The 21,172-nt window shown below is 52.4% G+C and overlaps 1 long non-coding RNA gene across 1 annotated transcript; it reads right to left on the reverse strand.

Annotated features, from left to right (window-relative positions):
* Nucleotides 1-11,032: 11,032 nt before the first annotated feature.
* On the reverse strand, nt 11,033-18,174 carry LOC139182282 (uncharacterized). The gene is made up of 2 exons (XR_011565936.1): nt 17,995-18,174; nt 11,033-13,485 (listed from the first exon to the last, which is right to left on the reverse strand). It is a non-coding gene; the product is annotated as an uncharacterized lncRNA (long non-coding RNA).
* Nucleotides 18,175-21,172: the final 2,998 nt, after the last annotated feature.

The raw sequence follows: 21,172 nt of genomic DNA on the forward strand, positions 1-21,172 counted from the left end.
CCAGCCAGGACCTGGCCCCTACACGCTCAATGGCCGGGGGGCTGGTGCCTGGTGGAAAAGGGAGTAAAGCTGATGTAGTGTGTGTACCCAGTAGGAATGTGGGCAAATGGGGCCATTCCCTGGGAGGACAGAAGTTCCTTCTAAAATGATCCCAACTCAGGTGTGAAGTCTCCTTTTTCAGTTCCTGCTCCAGTAGAGCCCAACCAGCCCACCACACTGGCCCTGAAGGCAGGAGGTCCTACCATAATTATAAATGTTTGTTTCTACCAGTAATTTGTTGCAGTCTGCTTTACAGGGTGCCAAGGGCCCTCCAGATCTTTGTTCATGAGTGACATGCAGGACTTTCCTCATGACCTTGCAGAAGCTTCCAGATAGCACCCTTTCACACCAGGAAACTTTCCTAACACCCAGCTCAGGCTATCACTTGGATGCATAAAAGCCTCTGTTTCAGGGGGAAAGAGAGGATTTGGAGTGAAGCAGAAATGAGTTCAAATCCTCCCTACTGTGTGACTTCCAGCACATTACTTGACCTCTCTGAGCCTGTTTCTTCCTGGAGATAAGAATCTGTACTTAGGCTCATTGTGGAGCATGGCCAGGAAAAGGAATAAGAATGTGCTAGAGAAATTCTGAAGCATCAGACCATGAAAGGTCGTTTAGCATCACTCCTAGGTCTGTGCTAGCCATTCTCCATTCATCCTCCCCCAGATCCATTTCTTCAGCAGCCTCACCAATATGAAGTGTGTCACCCAGGGGCCCCACCACTGGCTTCCTGTCCAGCCCAGCAGCACCAGCAGGAGCTGGAGGCCAGGAGAAGAAAGCAGTTGGGAACGCATCCAGTCCTCCCTGGATTCACTGCATTCCAGCACCAACCGGCCGCAGCTCTAAGTGTCTGTCCCTGTCTCTATCCTCCCTTCTCTTGCGTCTTCCAGCCTAAGAGAAGCCACAGCTTCCTCATCCTGTTACTGATGTCCAGAGGCTTCACCACCCTTTGCTCTTTCTCTTACACCTGCCTCTCCCTCTCAAGCCAAACTATCCTCAGTTAAGCCTTTTGCGCTGTGACAACTTTCCCAAGCTGATGGCAGTGCAGATCTTCACTGGACCTACCAGCATCTTCCTTGTTCACTCTGCTGTTCTGCACCTGAAAGACACCCTGGGCACCCAGCTCTGCCACCCCTACTTGCTGAGCCTCAGTGACTTTTGGTCACTTGCAGAATGATGTTGTAAGAGACAACCAGGAACTGGAATGATGCTAGGATGACCACCCCCTTGGCCCCTGCAGCAGAAGGACCTTCATCCCGTGCCCTCTTGCTGCCAGCAGCGCCCCCAGGCCGAGCAGGCATCGTGTCCAGGTGGAGACCCACCCAGGCCTGCAGCCCCAGGTCAGCTCCTGCAAGAGTAGGCCAGGAGTATGGCCTTTGTCCCCCATACCTGGAGCTCAGTGCCTGCTTTGCCTGCGCAGTGGAAGCTCTGGTTTAATTAAGGATCTTAGGAGAGAATTCTCTCTTGTTATTTTCTGAATAAATTAAGGAAGTAACTTTGATGCAATATCATTTTCATCTAATCAGGAACATTCTGAAATTACCATATTGTTTTCCATTAGAAACCCCATCAGCCCCCAAATCAGATAACCAAGCTGGAAGCTGCCAAGGCCCCTCTGTCCTGGGGCGGGTGCGTGCTTTGGGGATTCCTATCACAATCCTTCCTTGAGATCCTGAGACTGTTCGTGGCTTTCGGCAGGGTTCCTCGGCCCTGGCTGGGGTTCGGGAGGGCTCCCGCAGGCCAAGGGCAAAGGGGAGGCGCCCAGGAAGGCCTACAGGGCGGGTCAGAACCTGTCTAAGAGCTTCTTTGACGATTGGGTTGGGAAGGAGGAGAGGTCAGGCTCTTAACCCCCAGCCCCCATTCCCACTCCCTCCCAAGGCAACCTCGCAAGACAAGAGGAAGGGGGCTCAGAGGGTCCTGGCGGGCACCAGGGGGTAAAAGGAGGGAGGCCAGGGAATTCGGCATCTGAGAAAAGGCTGAAGACCGCCTACACAAGGTGGGGCCAGAGGCTGCTGGGAATTTACGAAATTTCCCCACAAAGCTGACGAAGCTCCCTCAAGGCTAGAGCTGAGGGTGTCGAGACCACAGTGAGGCAGGAGCCCAGGGAGTAGAGACTGGAGAATCCCTGGGCTGGGGCACCTGCCAAGGAACCTCACTGCCACTGTCCACAGTCACGTCTCACCCAGGGCGCTTTTCAACCCGGCACAGCAGGGTGGGAGCCAAGGCTGGAGAAGGGCTCAGACCCCTTCCAAGTCTCATTACAAGGCTGTGCAACCATGTACCGAGAGACTCAAGTCTCGCCTTAAGAAAAGAGCATGGTTTTTTTTTTTTAGAAGTTGCCCAGCAATTGGGTCAGAATCTCTTTCTGTTGGTCTGTTTGTCTCTATTATATACTTGTCTCAGACTCTGAGATCCTTGTCTCACAGTCTGAGGCCCGTAGGGTCTTCCCTGATGGCTTAGATGGTAAAGCATCTGCCTACAATGTGGGAGACCTGGGTTCGATCCCTGGGTTGGGAAGATCTCCTGGAGAAGGAAATGGCAACCCACTCCAGTACTCATGCCTGGAAAATCCTATGGACAGAGGAGCCTGGTAGGCTACCATCCATAGGGTCACAAAGAGTCGGACACGACTGAATGACTTCACTCAGACTCTGACTTTAACTCTTGTCTCTTTCCCTCTGTCTCCCTCCTCTCTTCTTCTCTTCCCTTCTCTTCCCCTCACTTCTCACCTCTCCTGCCCTCTTCCCTCTCTCCCACCAATGTCCACATCCCTCCCTCCAGCCTTCTTTCCCTCCCTCCCCGCTCCAGCAATCCCTCTATCTTCCCAGTGTCCTCTTCCAGCCTGCAGAGGCCATCATGAAGCCCAGGACCCTCACTCAGAACCCAGCAGGGACAAAGCTCCACCCTACCTTCAGGTTTCATGTGGTCCTACATCCCCCAGAGCCAAAGCCCGAAAGGGAGGGAGTGGGAGGTGCAGGGAGCATCTGAGCATCCCCACAGCTGTCCTAATGCTGTCCCAGAAACAGGACAAGACCAGTAATGTCATCCGTCCAAAGCCAGGATGAAGGAGGAAACCAGGGGGTGGAAGAGAATGATGCGGAGGAGGAGGCTGGCTGTCATGTGGCAGAGAAAATTGTGTGCGGAGGTGCCAGCTGGGGTGGGGGTGGGGAAGGGGGCAGGAGGAACAGGTGAGGAGGGGGCAGACCCCCAGGACAGAGTGGGAGCCAGCCTGGGGCTCCTGCTAAGCCCAGATGTGCTGTGGAAGCACTGTTATTCTCCTTGCCTCTGGGCCCCAGAGCTCAGGAGAGGCCCAGGCACATGGAAAACCCAGGGAACATTTGCTGAGTTGAATAATTAAGTCAGACAACACACGCTAAGATGCAGCCGTGTCCCTCAAAAGCACAAAGAGGAAAGGGGCTGAACAGACACTGATACACGAGAACTGGAAAGGTGGCCATGGTGGCGGGGAGGTGGGTAGGGGGAGTACCCTGGAGATTGGGGTTGCGGCTCTTGGCACCAGGGTGAATGCTGGGTTTGGGACGGTGTGCCCACAGACACGAGCACAGCCGGCAGAAGCCAGTGGCTCCCAGGTGGGTCCATTCATTCATTATGCAAAAGTGTCTCGAGTGACTGTGCGACACTCTTGAGGCCCATTGCCTCCCCATGAGTGTGGGTGTGGGAGATGCCAGGAGGCAGTGGACACACAGGTGGGTAGATCATCGAGGGTGGGGGTGAGATGAGCAGGAGTGAGTCTGAGTGAGCCTGCAGGTCCACAAGGGAGCTTCTGAGCAGTGGGATAGAGCCGGGACAGTGGGAGGGGTCCCAGCCAGAGGCTGCAGACCTAGTGCCCGTGCTGCTGTGCTCTCTTACTGCCCCAGTCACTCAGGGGTTGGGGGAAGGCATTTCCCCTAGAGACCTTGCCTATGGATTTCCAGGACCCGACAGCTCCTGCGGGGCCACCCCCGCCCCTAGTCAACCACTGAGTTGACAGTCAACCACTTAACACTGACAGCCTGTCTTACCACGGTGTGAATCTCTGGGTCCATCTAAAGTTACCAAGAGGGGTTTTAATATGTTTGGCTTGGTGAATACTTTCCACAGTCTCCTCTGGGCTCTTCTGGGTTTTTGCTTTGGGTTTTTTTTTTTTTTTTTTGGCCATGCAGCATGGCATGTGAGATCTAAGCTCCCTACTAGGTATGGAACCATGCCCCCTGCAGTAGAAGATCAGATTCTTAACCACTGGACTGCCAGGGAAGTCCCCGGCTCCTCTGGCTTTGGTTTTCACATCAGCTCTGGCTAGCACACTGCCTGGCACATAGTGGATGCTCACTGTTGGATGTCTTCCTTGTTCTCACCCAAACCCAAGCTGGGACAGGTCTCTAAGCTCCTAGGTCACTGGGGAGTACCAACTTCCCTTCTTCCTTGACCCCTGGTCTAGCTCTCAACTTCAATCCTGAATGGCTCCCTCCAGCCCCAGCCCTCCCTCGCTGCAAACACCCCAAACACCCCAACCCCCAGGGAGCTGGAGTCTCCTTAGAGACCTATAGGCTACTCCCAGAAGAGGTGGCCTGAGACCCTGGCTGAGACCCAGCCCCAGAGCATAGGGACGCCCCTGCCGCTGCTGACTGAGGCTTGTTGTTTCAATCGGCCTGGAGGTGCCTGGGAGTGTTGGGGAGGATGGCCTGACAGGGCTCAGAGAGCCGGCACGCCCAGGGTGAGGTCATGCATGCCTCACACCTCTGGTATTCCGGCTGATCGCTATCTCCTCCCCCAGCCCGCAGGTAACTCCATGAAGATGCAGGCAAAAGAGGTGCTGGTACCGCAGATCAGGCCCGAGGCAAGACGGGGCTGCTGCCAGCCTGGCCCGCCTGCCTACCACTCCCCACCATCACCAGAGGGAAGGACCGACGACCCCTGGGAAGGAAGCCTGCTCCCCACAACACTACCTCTATCATCAGGCTAAACCCTGACCCAGATCGGGCAGGCTTCCTGCAAAGGACCTTCTCACCCCTCCTCCCTTAGGAAGCCAGGCCAGAAGGAGGGAGCCTGGAGGTGGGTTCCCAGAGGGCTTTCCCCTTGGGAACACCCTTAGTCATCTCCCACCCCCACCTCCACCTGGGTGACGATTCCAGTCACCATTATCCAATCGTATGATTTATTGGGCAACTTTTGAGAATGAAAAGATGAGAATCCTATACCAAGATGGTCCCAGCTAACCAAATATATGAGCCCCCACTATGTGCAGGACCCCCAAGAGAGCACATGGATATTTTGATGCACTCAGGCTCTGAGAAAACTTGATTATTCTCCAGAGGTTTTAGGGTGCCAGGGAACTGTCCAGCCCTGGAATCTTCTTCTTGATAGATTAGGGGGCAAGTGGGTGGTCACATGCCAGCAGCTCTCAGGAGACTTGCTTCTGTTTCCTGTTCTCTTTACAATCCTCATCCCTGGACTGGTCCCTGAATTGGAGAAATCCAGGCCCTAAGAGGATGACAGGCCATGTTTTTTGTAGAAACATGATCTTCCTGGGGGACTGAGATATGAGACATACCCCCCCCTACTTCCGTCCACCTCTCTACCCACAACATACACACTCCTCTTCCTCTCCTTCCGTCTGCCTCCCTCACACACTGCCGCTAATCCAGGGATCCCCAGAGTGTGGTCCCCCCATCTGCAACATTAACATCACCTGGGAACTCGTTAGTTAAGCACATTCTCAGGCCCCACCCCCTATCTACTGATTCAGAAACTCTCAGATCTGAAGTCACTGAGAGCCCTGCTCTACTCCTTAGACTTTAATGATGTACAGATCACCTGGGGATCTTATTAAAATACAGACTAGGGGAGAGAGGATGCAGATGATGATTTGAGAATCTGGGAGGGCCTGATACTCCTCCTCTCTTAGAAGCTTCCAGGTAAGGCCGATGGTGCTAGTCGACACTCGGAGTCACAAACCTCTGGACACCCTGTTTCTCAACCCTGGCTGCCCTTAGAATCGCCTGGGGAGCCTTTAAAAATACCAATATCTGGGCCCTGGCTCCAGACTGTGATGTAATTGATCTGAGGTGAAGGCCAGGGCATGGGTAAGTTTTTAAATCTCCCTGGTGATTCTAGCACACATCCAAAGTTCTCAGCCAAGGTTGGTGGGAAGTGCTTGATACACATACACCCCATGCCCCTGCTCACCCCCATCTCCCTTTTCCCGTTTGGTCCTCCATCCCTTTCCACATCTCCTCGTCCCATCTGCAGACATTTGCACACATAAGCACAAGCCCGGGACATACAGAGAGGTGCAGGGCAGGCCGGCAGGAGGCTGCGGGCGCAAACATGCACACCCCACAAACCAGAGGTGGGCACCCCATTTGTCCATGGGCTGCAAACACCTCAGATGAATAGACAGATGGACACATGAGCTAACCCCAGGATCTGATCTGTGAGAGCACACGCTAGCCGCAGTGGAGTCAAAGGCCTCCTGGACCTGAATCCCGCGATGCAACTCTTGGTCCTGCTGACCCAGACGTCAGGCTTCAGTCTGTCCCTGACGAGATCAGCAAAGAGGAAGGCTGGGTTTAGGCCCCCTCCTCTTGCTCAGCACCACTGAGGTGCTCTGGGCAGGATGCAGCCCTCCTTGGGAGCCATTCGGGCCAGGTGGCAGCCAACTCAGTCTCCGGATCTCCAAGCGGCCTTGGGAGCCATACCTGCCCCTGTGCCCAGACCAGCCAAGAAGGGGCACCAAACCACAGGGCTCACCCTTTCTCGAGGCTCTGGGTGTCCTCAACCAGAGCCACAGATCGGCTAAGATGGGGCCCCTCCAAGTTGAAAATCCCAACCCCCAGCCCACACCCTGCGTGCAGACAGGCCTGATTGATGGCTCAGGGGGCTGCGGCTGCCGCAGGCCTATTTTATGATGTCATTAGGCAGCTTCAGCAGCGGCAAGGAATCCCTCCTGACATCATAAAGGACTTGATATTTCGCTAATGTTATCTTGGCGGCGTGTCGCCCTGACATTTTCTCTTTGCGGCGCTCCCCCCAGGACTGGGAGTAGTCTAACTACAGCCTGGAAAAAATGCAAAACAGACAAATGCATCCTCGGGGGACAGCGGGAGAGAGCTAATAGACCAGTGTCGGGCTCCCCACCCACGGAGGTGAGGTAGATGGGAAGCATGATGTGTTTGTCAAAGGGACCCAAGAAGGACTCCCCGCCACCGTCTCTCCCACCTTGGACTGCCTCTGAGCTTCTGGAACCAGCTCTGCCACCCAGGGGCCTCAATTGCCCCACCCATGGCACGGGTTGGGGGCGTGGGGTAAGGGGAGCGGGGAATCTTGGCCCAGACAATTTCAAAGACTGTTGAGGGCTTTGAAGCAGCAGGGGAGGGTGACCATGCCACAGAGGTTAAAAGGAGGGACCCCTTCCTATGTTCAGAACTGAAACCCTAGACAGCTAGGGGAGGCTGGGTGTATGGTTTGCAATCCTTGTGGCCGGAAGTGGTCTGAGGTGCAGACTCAGAACAGCAGAAGGTTTTCCCAGCCTGAAGCCCAGCATCTTTGAAAGACCAAGATCAGTGACTGGTTCTGAAACAACACTGAGGTGATGCTGGTGTGTATCCCTAGAAGGGGCCTGGTGAGCAGAAGCTGGCAGAGGTGGCCCTTCTCTCACTCCCACGGTGGCTTGGCTGGCTCAGGGCTCAGTGAAGGAGAAAGCTCTGACTGCCACCAGTACCTCCTAGACTAGTTTCTTTTGGAGGGGGGAGGTGGGGCGGGAGACGGGGGAGGTTCATTGCACTGCAAGACATGTGGATCTTACTTCCCCAACCAGGGATTGAACCTGCATCCCCTGCACTGGAAGCATGGACTCTTAACCACCGGACTGCCAGGGAAGTCCCAAGAGAGTGATTTTAAATAAATCACAATCCTCTCCCCAACAGGCCACAATCACCCACTCCACCCTGACCCCAGAACCCCTGGCAGATGGGCCTCCAGCTCACCACCTCCATAAATGGGGAGCCCACTCCAGCCCCCAGGCAGCCTGGCCCTCCTTGTGCCGTCTTCCAAGGGTTCCAGGCTCCAACTCCTGGGCAGGACAGGCTTGGGCTGCTCCCACCATCCCAGGACAGTCCTGCAAACACAGATACCACCCTCTGGGTGTGCAGGGGGTGAAGCCAGGGTGGTGCTCTGTGCTCAGAGAGCCAAATAGTTGCCTGCCAAGAGTATAACTGGCCATTTGAACCTGGGGTCCGTGGTAAGAACTATAGTTCAATAGAATGAGTTTCCTTTGTAATCCTATGTATCTTATTTTATGCATTTAAAAGCACTATTTGAGGTGGGTCCATAGGCTTCAGTTAGCCATGAATGTGGCAGGTTTGGGCTTCCCTTGTAGCTCAGTCAGTAAAGAATCTGCCTGCAATGCAGGAGACCTAGGTTCAGTCCCTGGGTCGGGAAGATCCCCTGGAGGAGGGCATGGCAACCCACTCCAGTATTCTTGCCTGAAGAATCCCATGGACAGAGGAGCCTGGCTGGCTACAGTCCATGGGGTCACAAGAGTCAGACACAACTTAGCAACTAAACCACCACAGTGGCAGATTTGGGGAGGTCATTCCGGTCTGGGCATATCTCACAGCTCTGGAGAACCCTCCTCCCCACCTTTAAAAGTGAAATTGTTAACCGCTCAGTTGTATCCAACTCTTTGTGACCCCATGGACTGTAGTTCACCAGTCTCCTCTGTCCTTTGGAATTCTCCAGGCAAGAATAGTGGAGTGGGTAGCCATTCCCTCCACCTTTAAAGGAACTCCTTTTTTTTTTTTTTAATTCTTTGTACAATTTTTAAAGATTATTTTCCATTTATAGTTATTACAAAATACTGTCCATATTTCCCATGTTGTTCAGTACACCCTTGAGTCTATCTTACACCCAGCACTTTACACCTCTTACTCCCCCATCCCTATATTGCCCCCCACCCCACTGGTAACCAGTAGTCTGTTCTCTGTAACTGTGAGTCTAGTTCTTTTTTGCTATAATCAGTAGTTTGCTGTATTTTTTAGATTCCTCATATAATATAGTATTTGTCTTTCTCTGTCTGACTTACGTCACTTGGCATCATGCCTTCCAAGTCCATCTTTGTTCTTTTTATGGCTGAGTAATACTTCATTGTATGTGTATATATACATATATACACCACAGTTTCTTTATCCAGTCATCTGTTGATGGACACTTATGTCGCTTCCATATCTTGCCAACTATAAATAATATTGCTATGAACACTGGGGTGTATGTATCTTTTTGAATTAGTGTTTTTATTTTGGGGGGATATATACCCAGGAGTGAGATTGCAGGGTCATATGGTAGTTCCATTTTTATTTTTTTGAGGAGCCTCCAAACTGTTTTCCAGATTCCTACCATCAGCGTACAAGGTGAAGTAACTACTTTAAAGCAAAGATGGGAAGACCAAGACTGGCTCCCAGCTCGGACCTTCACCATCCTACTTTGTCTGTTTCCTGAGGCAACAAGGCCACCCAGCAGACTCCAACAGCACTCTTGAGGCTGGAGCACTGTTCTAGAGGGGCAGGCAAAGATGGTTGGGACTCAATTCAGGCTTCTGGAAGTTCTCACCAGGTAAGGTAGATGCACTCCAGCCACATCCTGCTGCCCACCCTTCCCCAGCACACCAAGGAATTCCTGCATGCTTGGCTTTTCCATGCTGATCCCTGGGCCTAATGCCTGACCCGTGCCCTTCCCATAGCTGACCCTCCCTCAACCTCCCAGTGCCCAGTTGAACTCCCTCCCTTAGTCTGAATGCCCTGACTCCCATGGAGAGTCCCAGTGGAATATGAGCCTCCAGGAAAGACCACCCTAGCCTTGGACACACTGCAGCCATGGCACACAGAGATAAAAGATGGAGAATGCCAGGGAGCAGGAAGCCCCAGCCTCTGGCTGGTCCATGAAGCCACTCGAATGGCTCACAGGTTGGATCAGGAATCAGCTCACAGGTGCTTCCTCCTGGATTGGCTGCCCTTAGTAGGAGGACCATTGGAGAAGGAAATGGCACCCCACTCCAGTACTCATCTGGAAAATCTCATGGACGGAGGAGCGTGGTAGGCTGCAGTCCATGGGGTCGTGAAGAGTTGGACACAACTGAGCGACTTCACTTTCACTTTTCACTTTCATGCATTGGAGAAGGAAATAGCAACCCACTCCAGTATTCTTGCCTAGAGAATCCCAGGGACGGGGGAGCCTGGTGGGCTGCCGTCTGTGGGGTCACACAGAGTCGGACACGACTGAAGTGACTTAGCCGCACCAGTAGGAGGACCATAGGGCAAGTTTCCACCTGAGCATCCCCACCACGTCACTAATGAGATGATGCTGAAGTGACCTCTGTCCAGAGCTACAGGAGCATGGTAATCTTTGATTGCCTGAGTTGGTGGACAGCCACTCCTATGCTTTCAGTTCAGTTCAGTTGCTCAGTTGTGTCCGACTCTTCATGACTCCATGGACCACAGCACACCAGGCCTCCCTGTCCATCACCAACTCCCGGAGTTTACTCATACTCATCTCCATTGAGTCGTGATGCCATCCAACCATCTCATCCTCTGTCGTCCCCTTCTCCTCCTGCCTTCAGTCTTTCCCAGCATCACGGTCTTTTCAGATGAGTCAGCTCTTCTCATGAGGTGGCCAAACTATTGGAGTTTCAGCTTCAACATCAGTCCTTCCAATGAACACTCAGGACTGATCTCCTTTAGGATGGACTGGTTCGATCTCCCTGCAGTCCAAGGGACTCTCAAGAGTCTTCTCCAACACCACAGTTCAAAAGCATCAATTTTTCAGCGCTCAGCTTTCTTTATAGTCTAATTCTCACATCCATACATGACCACTGGAAAAACCATAGCCTTGACTAGACGGACCTTTGTTGACAAAGTAATGTCTCTGCTTTTTAATATCCTGTCTACGTTGGTCATAACTTTCCTATGCTTTGGAACTCTCCAAAATAACAAGCAGTTCATCCATTCAACAAAAATTTATTGAACACCGTTGCAGATGGTGAAAACAAAGACAAAAATCCCTGCTCTCAAGGAGCTTACATTCTCTTGTAAGAAGCTCTTACAAGAATTCTCTTGTAAGAACCATACTGGAGAGACACAAGCAACCATAGGAAATAAATTAAAAGTATGGCATGATATACTAGAGGGTGATAAATGTCATAGACAAAAATAAATTGGAGAGAAGAGCAGGCTAGTTCTCATGGAAAAGGTGACATCTGAGTAACGACCTGAAGGGGACAACAGAGGGAGCCATGAGGATATCTGGGGGAAGAGCATTCCAGCAACCGGCACAGAACGTGCAAAGGTCCTGAGGCAGGAATGTGGCTGAGATGTTTGGGGAACAGCCAGGAGAGGGGTGTGGTTGGAAGGAAGTGAAATGGGGGAGAAGAGTAGAGACAGTGACAAACGGAGAGGCTGAGCCTGTGGGACCTTGCGGCTACTGTGATGATCTTCGCTTTTGCTCCAAGTGAGATGGAAGCGACTGAATGTTTTGAGCAGAGGAGTGATGTGATGTGACTTAAATGTTAACAGGATCACTGTGGCAGCAGTGTAGAGAACAGACCCCTGGGGGACTGAGGTGGGGGATGGTGCTCAGCCCGCCACCACAGCAGCAGAGGTAAATTCTGGGTGTGTTCTCAAGGCAGAATGATGCGCCAGGCATTGCCCCTGGTCCTGCACGCATCTTCTCTCACCCTCACATCCACTCTATGTAGTAGCTCCTTCATCCCCACTGTACAGATAAGAAAATGAGGTTCAGAAAGGTCACAAAGCCAGTGAATGAGAAATTTCAACCCAGGCTTATGCAACCTGAGCCCAAATTCTTCACACCCCACTTCAGTGCCCGCTTGGTCAGGATTCCAAAAGGAGAAACACCTAGCCAGGAACCCCAACAGACAGGAACGAAACTCAGAACTTCATAAGAATTTGAAGTTGTCCAGAAAATGGTCATCTTAACACGCTTTCTCTTTACATTAAAGTTCAAACAATACTTACCAGTGTTAAGCATTTTTATTTTCATTTATAGAGCTTCCAATTTTTAATCAGTCTTTTTTACTGTAAACTCCATCCAAAATCATCAGTGTAGGGAGAAGATCATTGGAAGGGGGAAGGCATTTGGTAATTACAAGATATGAGCTGGTCTTTTCCTAAGTGTAGAAATGATATTTTATGAATGCCTGGCTTCCAAAGGGACTCAGAACAGAATTGTCCACTTTATTGTCTCTTCTTTTTGCTTGAAATCACATTAAATAAACATATATCAAATCTGAGCAAAAAAAAAAGAAAAAAAGACATGAGCTGGGACGTTTTGTTTTTTACCAGAATCATCCATCTGCATTTATGTTCCAAGCAGTGCCGAGAGGCAGGGAACAGTACTGCAGAGGGGGTTGAGTCTGACCTGGTCCCTGCAGGACAGAGCAGAAGAGACGGTCAACACACAAGAGGAACCCTATCAGGCTGAGGCTGCCTAGGAATGACCCAGGTAACTGAACATGGAGGTCCAGCCAGGGCAGGCTGTAATCTGAGCACAGTCAGGAGGAAGAACAGCTCCAAGTTCAATCCCAGAAAAGGTCAACCGGTGCAGAAGGGACCATCCTCATACAGTGAAGCTGGGGCAGAGGCGCTCCGAAGTCCGAGCCAGCAGGTCTTCCAGCAGGTAGAGGGGCCACCCTTTAGCAGCACTGCAGGAAGGCTGGGATGTTTCGTCTCCAGAGAGAAGGAGGAAAGGGCATGAGTTCTGACTCAGAGCTACTCTTGGAGTGATTATTAAAATGCAGTGGGGAGGCAGAGACTTTACTTTTTAAGGTTTTAACACCTTTATTTTGGCTTTGCTGGGTCTTGTTTGCTGCCCGTGGGCTTTCTCTAGTCGTGGGGCGTGGGGGCTGCTCTCTGGTTGTGGTGTGTGGGTTTCTCACTGCAGTGGCTTCTCCTATTGCAGACCGTGGGCTCTAGGGCTCAAGGGCTTCAGCAGTCATGGCGCATGGGCTCAGTTGCTCCAAGTATGTGGAACCTTCCTAGTCCCGGGGGACTGAGCCCATGTCCCCTGCGTCGGCAGGCAGAACCTTAACCACTGGACCAACAGGGAAGTCCACAATGACTTTAAAGGGCCACAGAGTCCCAGAAGCGTGTGTGGTTCCGGGGCTGAGTCCTCAGAGGGGATGGGAGTGGGGAGCCCCTCTCTGGAGGGCTTCTAGGGTTCATCTGTCACCTCCAGAGCCCAAGGCCAGGTCTTCTCAAGTGAGCTGTGAAAAGGGAAGAAAAGGAGAGAGAAAAGAGGAGAAAGGAAGGGGAATGGGGAGGAGGAATAGAAAAAGAAATGAAGATGAGACAAGGAAAAGGAGAAGGGAGAAATAGACAAGCAGCAAAGGGCAGGTGGGTCCGGCTCCAGGAGTACTCCAAGAGTCAGGGCAGCAACCTAGGAAACAGAGAGAAAAGCTTTCTTTCAAACACAGCACAGGCACGTGAATGCCCAGGAGGCTCCAGTGACAGGACAAAGACCGAAGTGATGACCTGGAGCTGCTGAAGCCACATGGAAGATTCCGCCAGCTCACCTGGATACACTGGGCTTGCATCCTGAAGTAGATCCCAACATACCCTCACGGGTAGATGTGCACGCCCAGAAATGCACCAACAGTACTGGCACAGCCGTAGGTGCCCATACATGGGCACATCTACAGATGTGTGCAACATACAGAGAGGCACAGGGCATCAGGAAGAACACACATGCTGCACAGGGATGTGTGGTGGATGCCACCAGAAAGGCATGAACTCACGGCCAGACATGTGCCAGTGTGGACACGCCTGTGGCACTGCACTAAACCTACAGACACGTGGACATTCAGAGATACAGGCAGAAATGTACAGACACACGTACAGGAATACCAACAGGTGTGTTTGTGCAAGAAGTTCACTTATACACATATATGGGCACACATCATTCGGGCACACTGACACACACACACATGTTGACACACAGATGTGTACAATTACACACATGCATTTGATTAACTCTTGTACTGATAGACGATGCATATACACATATTTAAAAGGACACGTGCTCCCAGACGCATCCTCAGACACATGTACGTGCACAAAAGCACACTCAGACACCAGCCTACATGCTCAGGCATCGCCAGCAGCCAGGCAGACACACGCATGCATGCACACAGACAGGACCAGGGTCTCAGCTTGGGAGTATCCTCAAGCCAGGTCCTCTGCTGTCTGCCCCCTGCCAGCTGCACAGCTTCGGCTAGCTCCTGGCACCCAGGCTCTCCCATCACCCTTTCATCTGCCCCACTGGCCCCAGCCCCGGCCCCAGGCTCCAGGATGGCAATTGCCCCATTCTCCCAGGTGCCGACTCAGCCAAGTTTCACACCCCAAAGTGGAGCCAGGCCAGCAGGGCCTGTTACAGCCCGCTTGGGGCATCAGCGTGGGGGTGGCAGGAGGGAGCCAGAATCCTGCGCTAGTAGAGAGAGGAACAGCCCCAGCCACGCAGGCCTGTCCTGCAAGGCTGCCGGCTTCCTCTTCTCCGAGGCACCCACCCTCTGCGGGCCTCAGGCAGCCCACCTCTGAAATGGGACAATATGTCTGTCCCTCTGACACCTCCATTAAATGGACACTTCACCTCCAGATGATGGAATTTTGCTTAACCTTCCTTTGTTTCATCTTTACAACAACCCTAAGACTATATAGGTGTTTTTTCCCCCCTGTTTTAAAGCTGAGCTCAGTTTTACTCAAGAGAGCAGGCAGGTTCCTGGCATCCAGGTTCCTGCTCCAAATTCCACTTCTTTCGTGGCCAACAAATATGCAGCCCGAAAGCTGCCAGCGGCCAATGACTTGCCCACAGCAGACATCCCTAATTGATCATAATCTTCCTTTCGGTGACTCCAGACTTGGACTTGGAATCCTCCTTTACACATCAGTCCAGGCAGCCATTTGGATTCAGCCAGAGTTGGCACCCACGGCGAAAACTATGGCCACCATCCCTATATCGGATTCTTCTAATTCAGAGGGTGGATGTAAAGAGAAAAGGAAATCAAGGGCAGAAAGTGCTTTGGAGGAGCACAATGATGTGTCTCTCAGAGAAATTTTACTACTGTTTCCAAAGCCTGTTTACATCCAATATCCCCCAAGATCACCCTTCTCGGGTAGAGGATTAGAGAGAGGACTGCCACTGTCTTGGCTCCATCTCACAGAGAAAGGGACTGAGGCTCAGGCAAGTGAGTCCAGGGGCACAGAGCTCCGAGTCAGAGGTGGGACTGGTTCTCTTTGAATATCCACAGCCCCAGCCAGACAGGACAAGGCAGAGTGTGGGGGCCTGGGGGAGCCAGGGCAGGGAGGGCAGCAGGAGGGCCCAGTCTCCATTCCCCCCCAACCCCAGCAGAAAGGAATCGACCCTACAGCTAATTGGTTCAGAGTGCTTCTTTTGACCCTAATTAGCTATTTGTCATGTCTCCATTTGCATACCAGAAAAGATGCAAATTTGCATATTTGTAAATGAGGCCGGGCCTGGATGTGGGTCTGGAAGAGCTTGGCAGTTGCTGGCAGGCAGAGAGGCAGCTGGCTCTTGCCAGTGAAGCCTGGGCCGCGGAACGCGGAGATCTGGAAGACAGCTCCTTGGCTCGGGGCTCCAAGGTGCTCTCGGAGGGGGTCAGACAGGACGGCCCACCTCACTCCCTCCCCCAGGGCTGAGTGGTGGGCAGGGAGAATGGGTGAGCCTAATGCTGCTATTTTGATTAGATGAGACAAGGAGGGGGGAATATAAAGTAATTTCAGGACGCTCTGTGCTGGGAAGCCTTCTGTTCTCGTCCTTGGATAGAATCTGTAACACTTGCAAAGGGGGAGAGGGGGGGACATCCCCCTCCACCTCCCTGGAGAGAAAAGGTTGGGAGGGAAGGGTGCAGAGGAGAGGGGAGGGCAGGTCAGGGGAAATGGCCCCCTAACACACACATCCTCTTTCTCTCCCTGAGGCTCTCAGAGGCCCACATACACACTCATGCACACCTACAATTCACTTACACACACACGTATACACTCACAAACGCAAGCCTCACCCCCCTCACCACCCCCTCCAGGAGGACCTTTACCCACAGCTCTCCCAGACCCACAGAGATACACACGCAGCTCTAACTGGAGAGGCACATTCACACATGTAGACATTCCCAGACTTCCCGCCACACACACATTCACGCCCTTACACATACAGACACACACTCAGACACTCGATCATAGATGTAGGCATACAGACGCACTTAAGCTGTGCGTAAATATTTACACTCACACACACACACAAGCCCTACACGAGCACATCCTCACTGAGACCAAATTCCCCAGCAAATTCTGGAAACTCTGACCCCTCTGCCAGAGTTTCTGGAGCCTCTCTGGGAAGAGACAAAGGAAGCCAGGTAGCTGTCCTTCCCAGAAGGGGAGCAGGGGTGTCCCAGGGGAATTGGACCCTGAGTAGGCACCTGTTCCTTCTCTAGGAGAGCAGTGATGGGCATATGCCCCCCACTGCCTTCCCAGCTTTGGTGTGGGGCTTGAAGCAGAATCTGGGTGTGCCTTGACAAGCAGGGGAACACAGGAGGCAGAGGACTGGGGCACAAGAATATATTGGTGGGGCCTGGCCCATGCATTGAGCAGAAAAGTATCAGTGCCTCGGAGTGTCCATGTCGATCTTGGGGGCCAGTGTGGAATGGGGTGACACAGGCTGCTGCCTCCTCAGGCATGTGGGGACCAAGATGCCAAACCCAGAGGGAGCCCCAGACCCAGGAGCTTCCCAGGAGCTGGGACTCAGGTGCTGGACCCTGAAGGCCCAAGGTCAGGGACCCCATGCCTCAACCACTGTTCCCACTGCCAGCACCTCCTCCCCAAAGCCTGCACCTCAAAAGGCAAGCTAAAGAGCTCCGTATTTGTAAATTAAATATAGCTGCACTCCAGCTTTCCGAGGAGCTGGGAAGAAGAGAAGGAGAAAGAAAAAGAGAGAGGGGAAGAGAAGAAAAGCTGCCGCCCTCAGGGAAGTCTGGCTGGTACAGATTGCCTGAGTCATGAATATTCATCTGGCGAATGAGGAGAGCGGGAGTTTGCATAACAGCTCCACCCACCCAACTGAAAGAAATGTCACCGCCTTTGCCAATAAAGTGCCAAAGGAAGCCGGTGGAGGCTGCCAGCCAGACGGTGCCAAACTGCTGACTTCCACTCCCAGGCGTGGAGAAAGCACATTGTTTCCGGCCCAAGGAGCCGCCACTTAGGGCTGGGGGAATGGAGCTGGCTGCTAGGAGAAAACCAGGAAGAAAAGTTTCACTTGCCGCCCACAGGAAGCCTGGTGGGCAGAGCACCTAGGCCACAGCCCTCCCCAGGGCCCCTCCAAGGAGAGGCTTGAACCCTACTGATCCCAGGAGTCCACTCTGCACGACCACCCAGGGCCCGGGTCCCAGTGGCAACCTCCAGGAGAGCTCCAGGCTTGGGACTCCCTTAAAGAAATCTCAAGAGGGTCCTCATGAGTCCTGGATATAGTTACTAGAGATCAGGAGGCAAGAGGACCAACTAGGTATCTGTGGAACCAAGAGGTCCTCAGTGAGCTTGGCCCCATTTTGCAGATGGGGCAACCCGCCTGCGGGTGGCTCTTCCCTCCCTGGGCCACACCCACTTCTAAGGCTCAAAACTGCTGTCTCTTATTCTGAGAAGTCTACTCTGATCTTTTCCTCCAAGACAGCCAACCTCTCCATCCTCGGTGCCCCCGATCCTGAAAGCTCACCTTGGCACCAGCCCTTTCCTGTCCATGGCTATTTTCTCCCCGAGAGGGCAGAGGCGGAGGCTGACCCATCCACCTCAGTGTCCCATCCCTGCACGAGATTCAGAGAAGCACTGGCGCAGTTTGTTGAGCGGAGTCATTTTCTGCCAACCGTTCCCATCCCCACGCCTGTACCTGGCCCTCGGTCCTTCCTGCTGCTCTGAATCTTGCTTGTCAGGTCCCTGGGAGGTGACGCATCCAGTCCCAGCAACTCAATCTGGGCCCATGGGGATCAAGACAGGTCCTGAGCAGAAGACCTTCCATTCTCAGGCCCCGCCTTCCTGTGAAGACAGCAGAGAGGTTCCAGCTTCCCACAGCATCCCATCGGTGGGGGCGCCCACTAAGGGGTGTTACTAACCTGCCTGCCTACCCGCCAGTCAGCCGCAGCTGGCTCCCTCCAGTAATTACCTAAATGAATGGAAGAAGCAAAGCTGGAGAGAGGACGTTCTCTTCGTAGAGAAAAGCAATTAGGACTGTGGGCGTCTCCAGCTGCTGCTCCTGTTATGTAAAGTTTGGGATGTGTATTTGGGACTTAATGAGGATATTTATGTGTTCATGTCTTACCTTCACAGACTGTTCATTTCAAGCGTCCCAAGTATTCTTGAGCTGAGTACGCGGCAATACAAGCCAGAAAACAGGCTCCAGGGGAGCAGTACCACCCCTGGGTAGCCAAAAGCCCTCTCCCAGGGCTCACAGAACCCCAGAATCAACGCTGATGCCCGCTGGAGCCCTGCTCCCTTCTGTGGCATCCTTAACAGGTCCATACCCTGCTCCAGGCCTCAGAGACTGGATTCCCTTAATGCCTCTTTCACAGCTAAAACATCTGCAATAGTTGCAAACTTCTCCCTTAAGAACTGAGCCCAAACCAGCCTCTTTGCAATGTCCTCACATTGGCCCAAACACTATCCCAGGGGCCACACAGGACAGCCGCTAGTCCTGCAGGAGGTAGACTGGTGTTAAGGGGAAGATGTTTCTGTGGTTGAATAAACTCGGACAACTTGACGTCGAAGTTTCTTCGCTGCAGGATTTCTCTGAGCCTTGACTGTGGTTCCATGCACTGTGCTGTTCAGCAGATACACTGAACGTATTTGCTCACTGAACTCTTTTCCATGGAACAACCCTAAGAAATTAGGGTTCCAAGCATGTTTTAGGAAACAGTGCTTCCTCAGGTTAGGAGCATGGCCTGGGTTCCTTCAAGCATTGTGTTTCTCCTAGATTGGGCACCATGCCTGGGCCTCCCCACCTCCCCATCCTGCTCATTTCCTGCAGGTGAGCTCTGCGCATGCGTCTGCATTCCTCCACTGCTCCAGACAACCTCTGGCCACTCAGAGTCCACAAGAGCCTATATCTCCTGAACCCAGGTCCATGTGCTTCCACCAACACCATCAAAATGCCAGTGGAGGCACGGCCGCTGAATCACGCTGAGTGTCTTTGTGTCTTCTGTGAAAGTCCTCCCAACAAGCCACAGTGGAACCTCAGCTCCTCATTCTGCTCCCAGGCCCCAACATGGGGACACATAGGCAGACCTCCTTCCATTTCCTCCTTCCACTTCCAGACAGCAGACAGTGGGGTCCCTACTATGCCTTCCCTGGGCAGGCAGGTGGTGAGCCACGGTGGGCTCCCAGATATCTGCACACCAATCAGTAATCCATACACTGTTGGGCTTTTTCACAGCATCATCCAACGCATGGATTTGTTCTGGCATCTCCTCACCTCAGCCTCACAGACAGAGCACACCCACCTTCCTGGGCTTCAGACCCAGAAATATTCCCAGGCTGAGGCCACAGTCCACACCTGCACTGGAGGCCCTGGCTGCCCCAGGCCTCCTCTCTCCCAGCACCTTTAATCACCCCCCTCTCCAGGCCTTCCTTCTCATCATCTTTCAAGTATGTGTTCAAGCCCAGGCATGGAAAACAGGTTCATCCCACCAGCCAAGTCAGTTGATTTCTAGTGGCTCCCTGGCCGCTAGGGACAAAGATGCTGAGGCTTAACCTGGGCTCGACAGACTGATCAGAGATGCCTGCCAGTGCTGGGGATCCAGCAGGGTAGGACACGTGATTGCCATCCCTGACCAAGGCCCCGTCCCTTGGCTCAAATCTGCTCCCCCAAGCTATCACCCTCCTTTCTCCCATCACAAACTGTCTCCCACTCCACACACACCACATGCAGCCTCAACCCCATCAAACAGCTCTCTCCAAGGGCACCAACGAACTCCTATCTGTCAAGCCCTGTGGCCTCTCTTTGATGTCAGTGCTTTTGCAGCATTAGATATGGTTGACCTTTCTCTGGAAAGTCACCCCCATCCCCATGGAATTCTGAGGCACTCTACGCCCCCGGTAGCCCCTCGCCCTCCTGACTCATCCTGTTTCTTCTCCCCATCTCACCACTGTGGCCAGGTTCCAGGGCCCAGTGTTTGGCCCTCTCCTGCTGATGCACCCCTTCCCTGAGAGACCTCGTCCGAGACTTTGTCCTTGGGGAAGAGACCCACCCCCCATCTGTGCCTCTGTGATGAGTGTCCTAAGAGGCAGCCCTGCTCCCTGCCAATCACTGCCACAAGCCACTTTTCTGCAAACCCAGCTCCTCCTCCTTCCTCTAGAATCAGCTTCTGCCTTGGGCTTTCCACCCCCTTAGTCCTCCCCAGATTTTTGGTTTCTATCTTGACTCCCTACCCACAGTCATGACATCACCACATGCTGATTCTTCCTGTTTAATACTTACCTAATTTTCAAAATGAAAATAGCTTGATTATTTATTCTGATTGAAAAGCATGTTATAGCCTCATTATTAAAAAAAAAAAAAATCAAACCAATACTTTAAAGTATGAAAAAGAAAGTTAAAAAACCACTCAAAGTCCTACCTCCCAGATATAACTACCCCTAGCATTTTGGTGAACAGGCTTTCAGACATATCTCTATGCATATATACGCACAGAGATCTATGTATATAATTTTATAGACGAGGAATTGTATTATACATACTGTTCTCGCTGACACCTGCTTTTCTCTCTCAACAATATGTCATAGACATCTTTCTATGTCAATAAATAGAGCTTTGCAAAATTATTTTAATTACTTCATAGTATTCCATTGCATGTATGTATCATACTTTCTTGAGCTGGGTCTCTATTGATGGTTTAGAATGTTATCAAGATTTTACTCTCACAAAACAACGCTGTGTGCCTGTCTTTTCACTCCTTTTTGCGATGCTTTCCTTAGAATAAAATCCTGCAGATGAGATGACTGCGATAAGGGTAGGCTATTTCTACATTTGCCACTCTGCCCTTCAGAAAACTCAGGACAGTGACTTCCCAACA

This window comes from Bos indicus, chromosome 3 (assembly GCF_029378745.1).
Source record: "Bos indicus isolate NIAB-ARS_2022 breed Sahiwal x Tharparkar chromosome 3, NIAB-ARS_B.indTharparkar_mat_pri_1.0, whole genome shotgun sequence".
NCBI classification, from domain to species: domain Eukaryota; kingdom Metazoa; phylum Chordata; class Mammalia; order Artiodactyla; family Bovidae; genus Bos; species Bos indicus.